General features: G+C 37.4%; 1 pseudogene; it reads right to left on the minus strand.

Annotated features, from left to right (window-relative positions):
- Positions 1 to 7995: 7995 nt before the first annotated feature.
- On the minus strand, positions 7996 to 8673 carry LOC100618950 (immunoglobulin heavy variable 3-23-like; annotated as a pseudogene).
- Between the last annotated feature and the right edge of the window lie 596 nt (positions 8674 to 9269).

Consider the following 9269-nt stretch of genomic DNA (forward strand, 5'->3'; position numbering starts at 1 on the left):
CAATAAGGAAATGTCACTAATCAGCATGTATGCACCAAAAGGTATAGCACCCAAATTTCTAATGGAAAAACTAGTAGAATTGAAGGAGGAAATAGATAGTAAACTATACTAGTGGGAGACCTGAACCTTCCACTATCAAATTTAGATAAATCAAATATAAAAAAAGAAAGAGTTAAAAGTGGTGAATGAAATCTTGGGAAAATTAGAGTTAATAGATATATGGAGAAAAATAAATAAGGACTAAAAGGAATCCACCTTTTTTTCAGCAGCACATGGCACATTCACAAAGATTGACCATATACTAGGTTATAAAAACATGGCATACAAATACAGAAAAGAATAAATAATAAATGCAAACTTTTCAGATCATAAGACAATAAAAATAATGACCAGTAAGGGTACATGGAGAGCCAAATCAAAAACTAATTGGAAATTAAACAATATAACTCTCCAAAATTGGTTACCTACAGAACAAATCATAGAAACAATTAATAGCATCATTGAAGAAAAAGACAATGATGAGACATCCTTTCAAACTCTATGGGATGCAGTCAAAGCAGTACTCAAGGGAAAATTTATATCCATGATTTCATCTATTAACAAATTAGAGAGGGCAGAGGTCAATGATTTGGACATGCAAATCCAAAAACTTGAAAGTGAACAAATTAAAACACCCCAGAAGGAAAACAAATTAGAGATCCTAAAAATTAAGGGAGAAATTAATAAAATCGAAAGTGATAGAACTATTGAACTAATACATAAGACTGGAAGCTGGTATTTTGAAAAAAAAACAAATAAAACATAAAAAAGGAAAAAAGAAAATCAAATTAACAGTGTCATAGATTAAAAGGGAGAATTCACCTCAAATTAATAGGAAATTAAGGCAATCATTAAAAACTATTTTGCCCAATTATATGGCAATAAACATGCCAGTCTAGGTGATTTGGATGAGTATTTACAAAAATATCAATTGCCTACATTAACAGAAGATGAAATAGAATTTGTAGATAATCCCATCTCAGAAAAACAAATTGAAAAGGCCATCAAAGAACTCTGTAAGAAAAAATTCCCAGGGCCTGATGGATTCACAAGTGAATTCTATCAAACATTCAAAGAATAGCTAATCCTAATACTATACAAACTATTTGACATAGTAAGCAAAGAGGGAGTTCTACGAAATTCCTCTTATGACATAAATATGGTACTGATCCCAAAGCCAAGCAGGTCAAAAATGGAGAAAGAAAACTATAGACCAATCTACTTAATGAACTTAGATGCAAAAATCACAAATCAGATACTAGCAAAAAGACTTCAGCAAGTGATCAGGATGGTTATTCACTATGAACAGGAGAAATTTATACCAGAAATGCAAGGATGGTTCAATATCAGGAAAACCATCAACATAATTGATCGTATCAACAAGCAAACCAACAAAAATCACATGATTATCTCAATAGATGCAGAAAAAGCCTTTGACAAAATACAACACTCATTCCTATTAAAAACACTAGGAAGTATAGGAATAGAAGGATCTTTCCTAAAAATAATAAACAGTATCTATCTAAAACCATCAGTGAACATCATCTGCAATGGGGATTAACTAGATGCATTCACAATAAGATCAGGAGTGAAACAAGGATACCCCTTATCACCTTTATTATTTAACATTCTACTAGAAACAGTAGCAGTACCAATTAGAGAAGAAGAAGAGATTGAAGGTATTAAAATTGGCAATGAGGAGACCAAGCTGTCACTCTTTATAGATGATATGATGGTCTACTTAATGAATCCTAGAGAATCAACTAAAAAAGCTAGTGGAAATAATCAACAACATTAGCAATGTTGCAGGATACAAAATAAACCCACATAAATCATCTTCATTTCTATATATCTCCCACACAGATCAGCAGCAAGAATCAGAAAGAGAAATTCCATTAAAAATCCCCTTAGACAATATAAAATACTTGGGAATCTATCTGCTAAGACAAACACAGGAACTATATGAAAACAACTACAAAACACTTTCCACACAACTAAAACTAGATCTGAGCAATTAGAAAGACATCAACTGCTCCTGGGTAGGACAAACTAACATAATAAAAATGACCATCCTATTCAAGGAAGGAAGAAAAGCAAATTCACAGCATTAAAGATGAAAAGGGGGACAGCACCTCCAATGAGGAGGAAATTAAGGCAATCATTAGAAATTACTTTGCCCAATTATATGGCAATAAATACACCAATTTAGGAGAAATGGATGAATATATACAAAAATACAAACTGCCTAGACTAACAGAAGAGGAAATAGAATTCTTAAATAATCCCATATCAGAAATTGAAATCCATCAAGCCATCAAAGAACTTCCCAAGAAAAAATCCCCAGGGCCTGATGGATTCACCTGTGAATTCTATCAAACATTCAGAGAACAGTTAACCCCAATACTATACAAACTATTTGACATAATAAGCAAAGAGGGAGTTCTACCAAACTCCTTTTACGACACAAACATGGTACTGATTCCAAAACCAGGCAGGTCAAAAACAGAGAAAGAAAACTATAGACCAATCTCCCTAATGAATATAGATGCAAAAATTTTAAATAGGATACTAGCAAAAAGACTCCAGCAAGTGATCAGAAGGATCATTCACCATGATCAAGTAGGATTCATACCAGGGATGCAGGGCTGGTTCAACATTAGGAAAACCATCCACATAATTGACCACATCAACAAGCAAACTAGCAAGAACCACATGATTATCTCAATAGATGCAGAAAAGCCTTTGATAAAATACAACACCCATTCCTATTAAAAACACTAGAAAGCATAGGAATAGAAGGGTCATTCCTAAAAATAATAAACAGTATATATCTAAAACCAACAGCTAATATCATCTGCAATGGGGATAAACTAGATGCATTCCCAATAAGATCAGGAGTGAAACAAGGATGCCCATTATCACCTCTACTATTTGACATTGTACTAGAAACACTAGCAGTAGCAATTAGAGAAGATAAAGAAATTGAAGGTATCAGAATAGGCAAGGAGGAGACCAAGTTATCACTCTTTGCGGATGACATGATGGTCTACTTAAAGAATCCTAGAGATTCAACCAAAAAGCTAATTGAAATAATCAACAACTTTAGCAAAGTTGCAGGATACAAAATAAACCCACATAAATCATCAGCTTTTCTATATATCTCCAACACAGCTCAGCAGCAAGAACTAGAAAGAGAAATCCCATTCAAAATCACCTTAGACAAAATAAAATACCTAGGAATCTATCTCCCAAGACAAACACAGGAACTATATGAACACAACTACAAAACACTCGCCACACAACTAAAACTAGACTTGAACAATTGGAAAAACATTAACTGCTCATGGATAGGACGAGCCAATATAATAAAAATGACCATCCTACCCAAACTTATTTATCTATTTAGTGCCATACCCATTGAACTACCAAAATACTTCTTCACTGATTTAGAAAAAACCATAACAAAGTTCATTTGGAAGAACAAAAGATCAAGGATATCCAGGGAAATAATGAAAAAAAACACATATGATGGGGGCCTTGCAGTCCCAGACCTCAAACTATATTACAAAGCAGCAGTCATCAAAACATCAAAACAATTTGGTACTGGCTAAGAAACAGAAAGGAAGATCAGTGGAATAGACTGGGGGAAAACGACCTCAGATAAACCCAAAGATCCCAGCTTTTGGGACAAAAATCCACTATTCGATAAAAACTGCTGGGAAAATTGGAAGACAGTGTGGGAGAGACTAGGAATAGATCAACACCTCACACCCTACACCAAGATAAATTCAAAATGGGTGAGTGACTTAAACATAAAGAAGGAAACCATAAGTAAATTGGGTAAACACAGAATAGTATACATGTCAGACCTTTGGGAGGGGAAAGGCTTTAAAACCAAGCAAGATATAGAAAGAATCACAAAATGTAAAATAAATAATTTTGACTACATCAAACTAAAAAGCTTTTGTACAAACAAAACCAATATAACTAAAATCAGAAGGGAAACAACAAATTGGGAAAAAATCTTCATAGAAACCTCTGACAAAAGTTTAATTACTCATATTTATAATGAGCTAAATCAATTGTACAAAAAATCAAGCCATTCTCCAATTGATAAATGGGCAAGGGAAATGGATAGGCAGTTCTCAGATAAAGAAATCAAAACTATTAACAAGCACATGAAGAAGTGTTCTACATCTCTTATAATCAGAGAGATGCAAATCAAAACAACTCTGAGGTATCACCTCACACCTAGCAGATTGGCTAACATAACAGCAAAGGAAAGTAATGAATGCTGGAGGGGATGTGGCAAAGTAGGGACATTAATTCATTGCTGGTGGAGTTGTGAACTGATCCAACCATTCTGGAGGGCAATTTGGAACTATGCCCAAAGGGCGACAAAAGAATATCTACCCTTTGACCCAGCCATAGCACTGCTGGGTCTGTACCCCAAAGAGATAATGGACACAAAGACTTGTACAAAAATATTCATAGCTGCGCTCTTTGTGGTGGCCCAAAACTGGAAAACGAGGGGATGCCCATCAATTGGGGAATGGCTGAACAAACTGTGGTATATGTTGGTGATGGAATACTATTGTGCTCAAAGGAATAATAAAGTGGAGAAGTTCCATGGAGACTGGAACAACCTCCAGGAAGTGATGCAGAGCGAGAGGAGCAGAACCAGGAGAACATTGTACACAGAGACTAATACACTGTGGTATAATCGAACGTAATGGACTTCTCCATTAGGGGCGGTGTAATGTCCCTGAACAACTTTCAGGGATCCAGGAGAAAAAAAAACACCATTCATAAGCAAAGGATAAACTATGGGAGTGGAAACACCGAGAAAAAGCAACTGCCTGAATACAGAGGTTGAGGGGACATGACAGAGGATAGACTTTAAATGAACACTCTAATGCAAATACTATCAACAAAGCAATGGGTTCAAATCAAGAAAACATCTAATGCCCAGTGGACTTACGCGTCGGCTATGGGGGGTGGGGGGGAGGAAAAGAAAATGATCTATGTCTTTAACGAATAATGCTTGGAAATGATCAAATAAAATATATTTAAAAAAAAAAAAGAGGGGGGTAGGGAGAAAGACAATTTGGATCATATAACTTCAGAAAACTTATGTAGAATTTTTTGACATGTAATTGGTAAAATAAAATATCTTTATAATAAAAAGAAAAAAAAAAAAGAAAGACATCAACTGCTCCTGGGTAGGACAAATAATAAAAATGACCATCCTACCCAAGCTTATATTTAGTGCCATACCCATTGAAGTTCCAAAAAATTATTTTGCTTCCAAATTTCTTTTGGAAGAACAAAAGATGAAGGATATCCAGGGAAAATGAAAAAAATTACAAAGGAAGGTGGCCTTGCAGTACCAGATCTCAAACAATAGTATAAAGCAGTGGTCATCAAAACAGTTTGGTACTGCCTAAGAGACAGAAAGGAGGATCAGTGGAATAGACTTGGAGTAAATGACCTCAGCCAGACAGTCTATGACAAACCCAAAGATCCCAGCTTTTGGGACAAAAATCCATTAATTGATAAAAACTGCTGGGAAAATTGGAAGACAGTATTGGAGAGATTAGGCTTGGATCAACACCTCACACCCTACACCAAGATAAACTCAGAATGGGTGACTGACTTGAACATAAAGAAGGAAACTATAAGTAAATGAGGAGAACACAGAATACTATACATGTCAGTCATTTGGGAAGGGGGAAATTTTAAAACCAAGCAAGAGTTAGAAAGAGTCACAAAATGTAAAACAAATAATTTTGATTACATCAAATTAAAAAGGTTTTGTACAAACAAAACCAATGTAATCAAACTCAGAAGTAAAATAACAAACCGAGAAATAATCTTCACAACAAAAACCTCTGACAAAGGTCTAATTACTCAAATTGACAAAGAGTTAAATCAATTGTACAAAATATCAAGCCACTCTCCAATTGATAAATGGGCAAGGGACATGAACAGGCAATTTTCAGTTAAAGAAATCAAAAGTATTAATAAGCACATGAAAAAGAGTTCTACATCTCTGAAAATCAGAGAGATGCAAATCAAAACAACTCTGAGGTATCACCTCACACCTAGCAGATTGGCTAACATGACAGCTATGGAAAGTAATGAATGCTGTAGGGGATGTGTCAAAGTCGGGATATTAATTCATTGCTGGTGGAGTTGTGAATTGATCCAAACATTCAGGAGGGCAATTTGGAACTATGCACAAAGGGCGCTAAAAGATTGCCTACCTTTTGACCCAGCCATAGCAATGCTGGGTTTGAACCACAAAGAGATAATGAGGAAAATCTTGTACAAAAATATTCATGTCTGGGCTCTTTGTGGTGGCAAAAAATTGGAAAATAAGGGGTTGCCCTTCAATTGGGGAATGGCTGAACAAATTGTGGTATATGTTGGTGATGGAATACTATTGTGCTCAAAGGAACAAAAAAGTGGAGGAATTCCATGGGAACTGGAACAATCTCCAGGAATTGCTGCAGAGTGAAAGGAGCAGAACCAGGAGAACGTTATTATATAAAGAGACTAATACACTGTGGTACAATCGATGTAATGGACTTCTCCATTAGTGTCAATGTAGTGATCTTGAACAACTAGGAGGGATTATGAGAAAGAACACTATCCACATTCAGAGGAAAAACTGTAGGAGTAGAAACACAGAAGAAAAGCATCTGCGTGATCACATGGGTCAAGGGGGATAAGATTGGGAATGTAGATTTTGAATGAACATCCTAGCGCAAATACCAATAATATGGAAATGGATTCTGGACAAAGACACATGTAATACCCAGTGGAATTGTATGTCGGCTATAGGAGGGGAGGAAAGGGGAGGGGAGGGAGCAATAGAAAATGATTTTTGTAACCAGGGAATAATGTTTGAAATTGATCAAATTTTATTAAAAAATTTTAAAAACATTTTGATAATATGAAACTCTGGCTTTGCAGAAGCCTCATGTTCCCTCCAGTTAGGTTCCTCCCATATATGCATAAATGTAGATAAATATATGCATGGAAAGATCACTATGAGCACACACAAAAAGACACACATATATACACACATATTTATATGGAATATACATATGTTAAACGGAGCATCTAGACTTAACCGTAATTAAATGATGCCAGCTCAGAAATGGAAGTTAAAAGGAGTTTATTCCACTCCCATCCCCAGAGAAGCATTGGGAAGATCTACCATAAATCCTGCTTGTATAGACCACAACAAGCATCTTCCTACGAGGTCAAAAGACATTCTGATAGTATCACTGAAACTCTGAAACTCTGACTGAAATGAGAAGAGGCTGAGAGCGCAAATCCCACCTCCTTAGGCCTGGGTAAAGGTTTAAAAAAAAAAGGTTTTTAAAGGTTTCCCCTAGACTGACTTCCCTGCACAAGTGTGCTTCCCTGTGCTCAGAGTGTATGAAAACCCTGCAGGATGCATGTAGGGAATGTTCAGTGATTCCTCATTTGTCATGTGACCTTGGCTCTGCTTCATGTCTGACAACATCAGAGAAATTAGAGTCACGATATAAAAAATATGTAAACCATTAAAAGAATACGTCTCCTCCCTGAGCCTCTGCCTATCAGAAGCAGGAAAGAGCGGCAGAGACAAAAAGGAATTAAGACAGAGAAAGAAAGAGAGAGAGAGAGAGAGAGAGAGAGAGAGAGAGAGAGAGAGAGAGAGAGAGAGAGAGAGAGAGAGAGAGAGAGAGAAAGAGAGAGAAGGGGCCAGCTGGGTTGCTCAGTGGATTGAGACCCAGGTATAGAGATGAGAGGTCCTGGGTTTCAAATTTGCCTCAGATACTTCCTAGCAGGGTGACCCTGGGCAAGTCACTTAACCCCCATTGTACACAGTATTGATTCCACAACAGAAGGTAAGGGTTTAAAAATAATAATTAAAAAAAGAGAGAGATACAGAGAGAGGGATGTTCACTGGGGTTTGGGAGAAAATCACAGACCCTGAAAAGACACTTGTCAGCCTCCCTCTTCACCTGTTGTTGTAACTGGGCTCCTTGTGCTCAGAGTTCTGGAGTTCCCTCTCTGTCATTCTCCACCAGAACTCTCTGATGAGGAGGTTTTTATCTGCTCTCTCACTCCTCTCCCTCACTGTGTCTCTTGCACAGTAATATGTAGCTGTGTCCTCAGCTTTTAGGGAATTCATCTGCAGGTGCAGCAGGCTGTTGCCATTGTCCCTGGAGATGGTGAATCAGCCTTTCACAGAGTCTGCATAGTATGTGCTACTTCCACCATTACTAATTGCTGAGACCCACTCCAGCCCCTTCCCTGGAGCCTGGCGGATCCAATACATGTAGTAGCTGCTGAAGGTGAATCCAGAAGCTTTGCAGGAGAGTTTCAGGGATCCTCCAGGCTGTCTCACATCTCCCCCAGACTCCACCAGCTGAATGTCACAATGGACACCTGCAAGCAAAGAGTCATTAGAGACAATAGTCACACAGATCCACCACTTCAACGACTGTTTCCTCCTTCAAAAAACAGAGTTAAAAATTGAAATCTACCTTGCAAAATCATCAGAATGAAAATGCCATTGAGTCCAAATCCCATGATTCAGGCTCTACAGTGTCAGTCCTCAGCTGGGAAAGGCCACTCAAGGAGAAGCTCCTCTCCCAGAGCAGCAGACACAGGTTTTGTGCTGGGTTCATGCCCAGAGGGAGGAGCTTCATTTGCATGTCTTCCTCTGTTTAGTGGGAGGTAGAGCAGCTGCCTTCCATGGGTTGATTCCCTTCCCTGAGCTACAGCGGCATGAAACCCCCAGAGTTGGTTCTAAAACCCTGGGGTAGTCTATGGTGACACTGAGAATCCAAGTATCATTGTGAAGTCTCAGTGTCTATCCTCCATCACTGCATCTGATACAGTCTCAATAAAAATAGAATGTTCCTTCTGTGTTCCTGGCCAGCCCTGAAATGAGTTGTTAATTTTTGTGGAAGTGGTGTAGTCATCTCAGATCATGAGACAATATATACTGTTTCTAGTGAAGCATTTTCTTCACTCCAACTCAATGGCACAGAGGATTAATCAATGTAAAAGCATTTATTAAGCAAGCACTGGTGGAAAATGCTGATGATACAGGAAAAAAGATAAGAGCACACATTGCCGTCAAAGGGCCCACATTTTAATGGATAGACAGCATGTAAATAACCAGATATCTAGAACATACATGAAGAGATGATGAGGATGAATTT

This window comes from Monodelphis domestica, chromosome 1, assembly GCF_027887165.1.
Source record: "Monodelphis domestica isolate mMonDom1 chromosome 1, mMonDom1.pri, whole genome shotgun sequence".
Lineage (NCBI taxonomy): Eukaryota > Metazoa > Chordata > Mammalia > Didelphimorphia > Didelphidae > Monodelphis > Monodelphis domestica.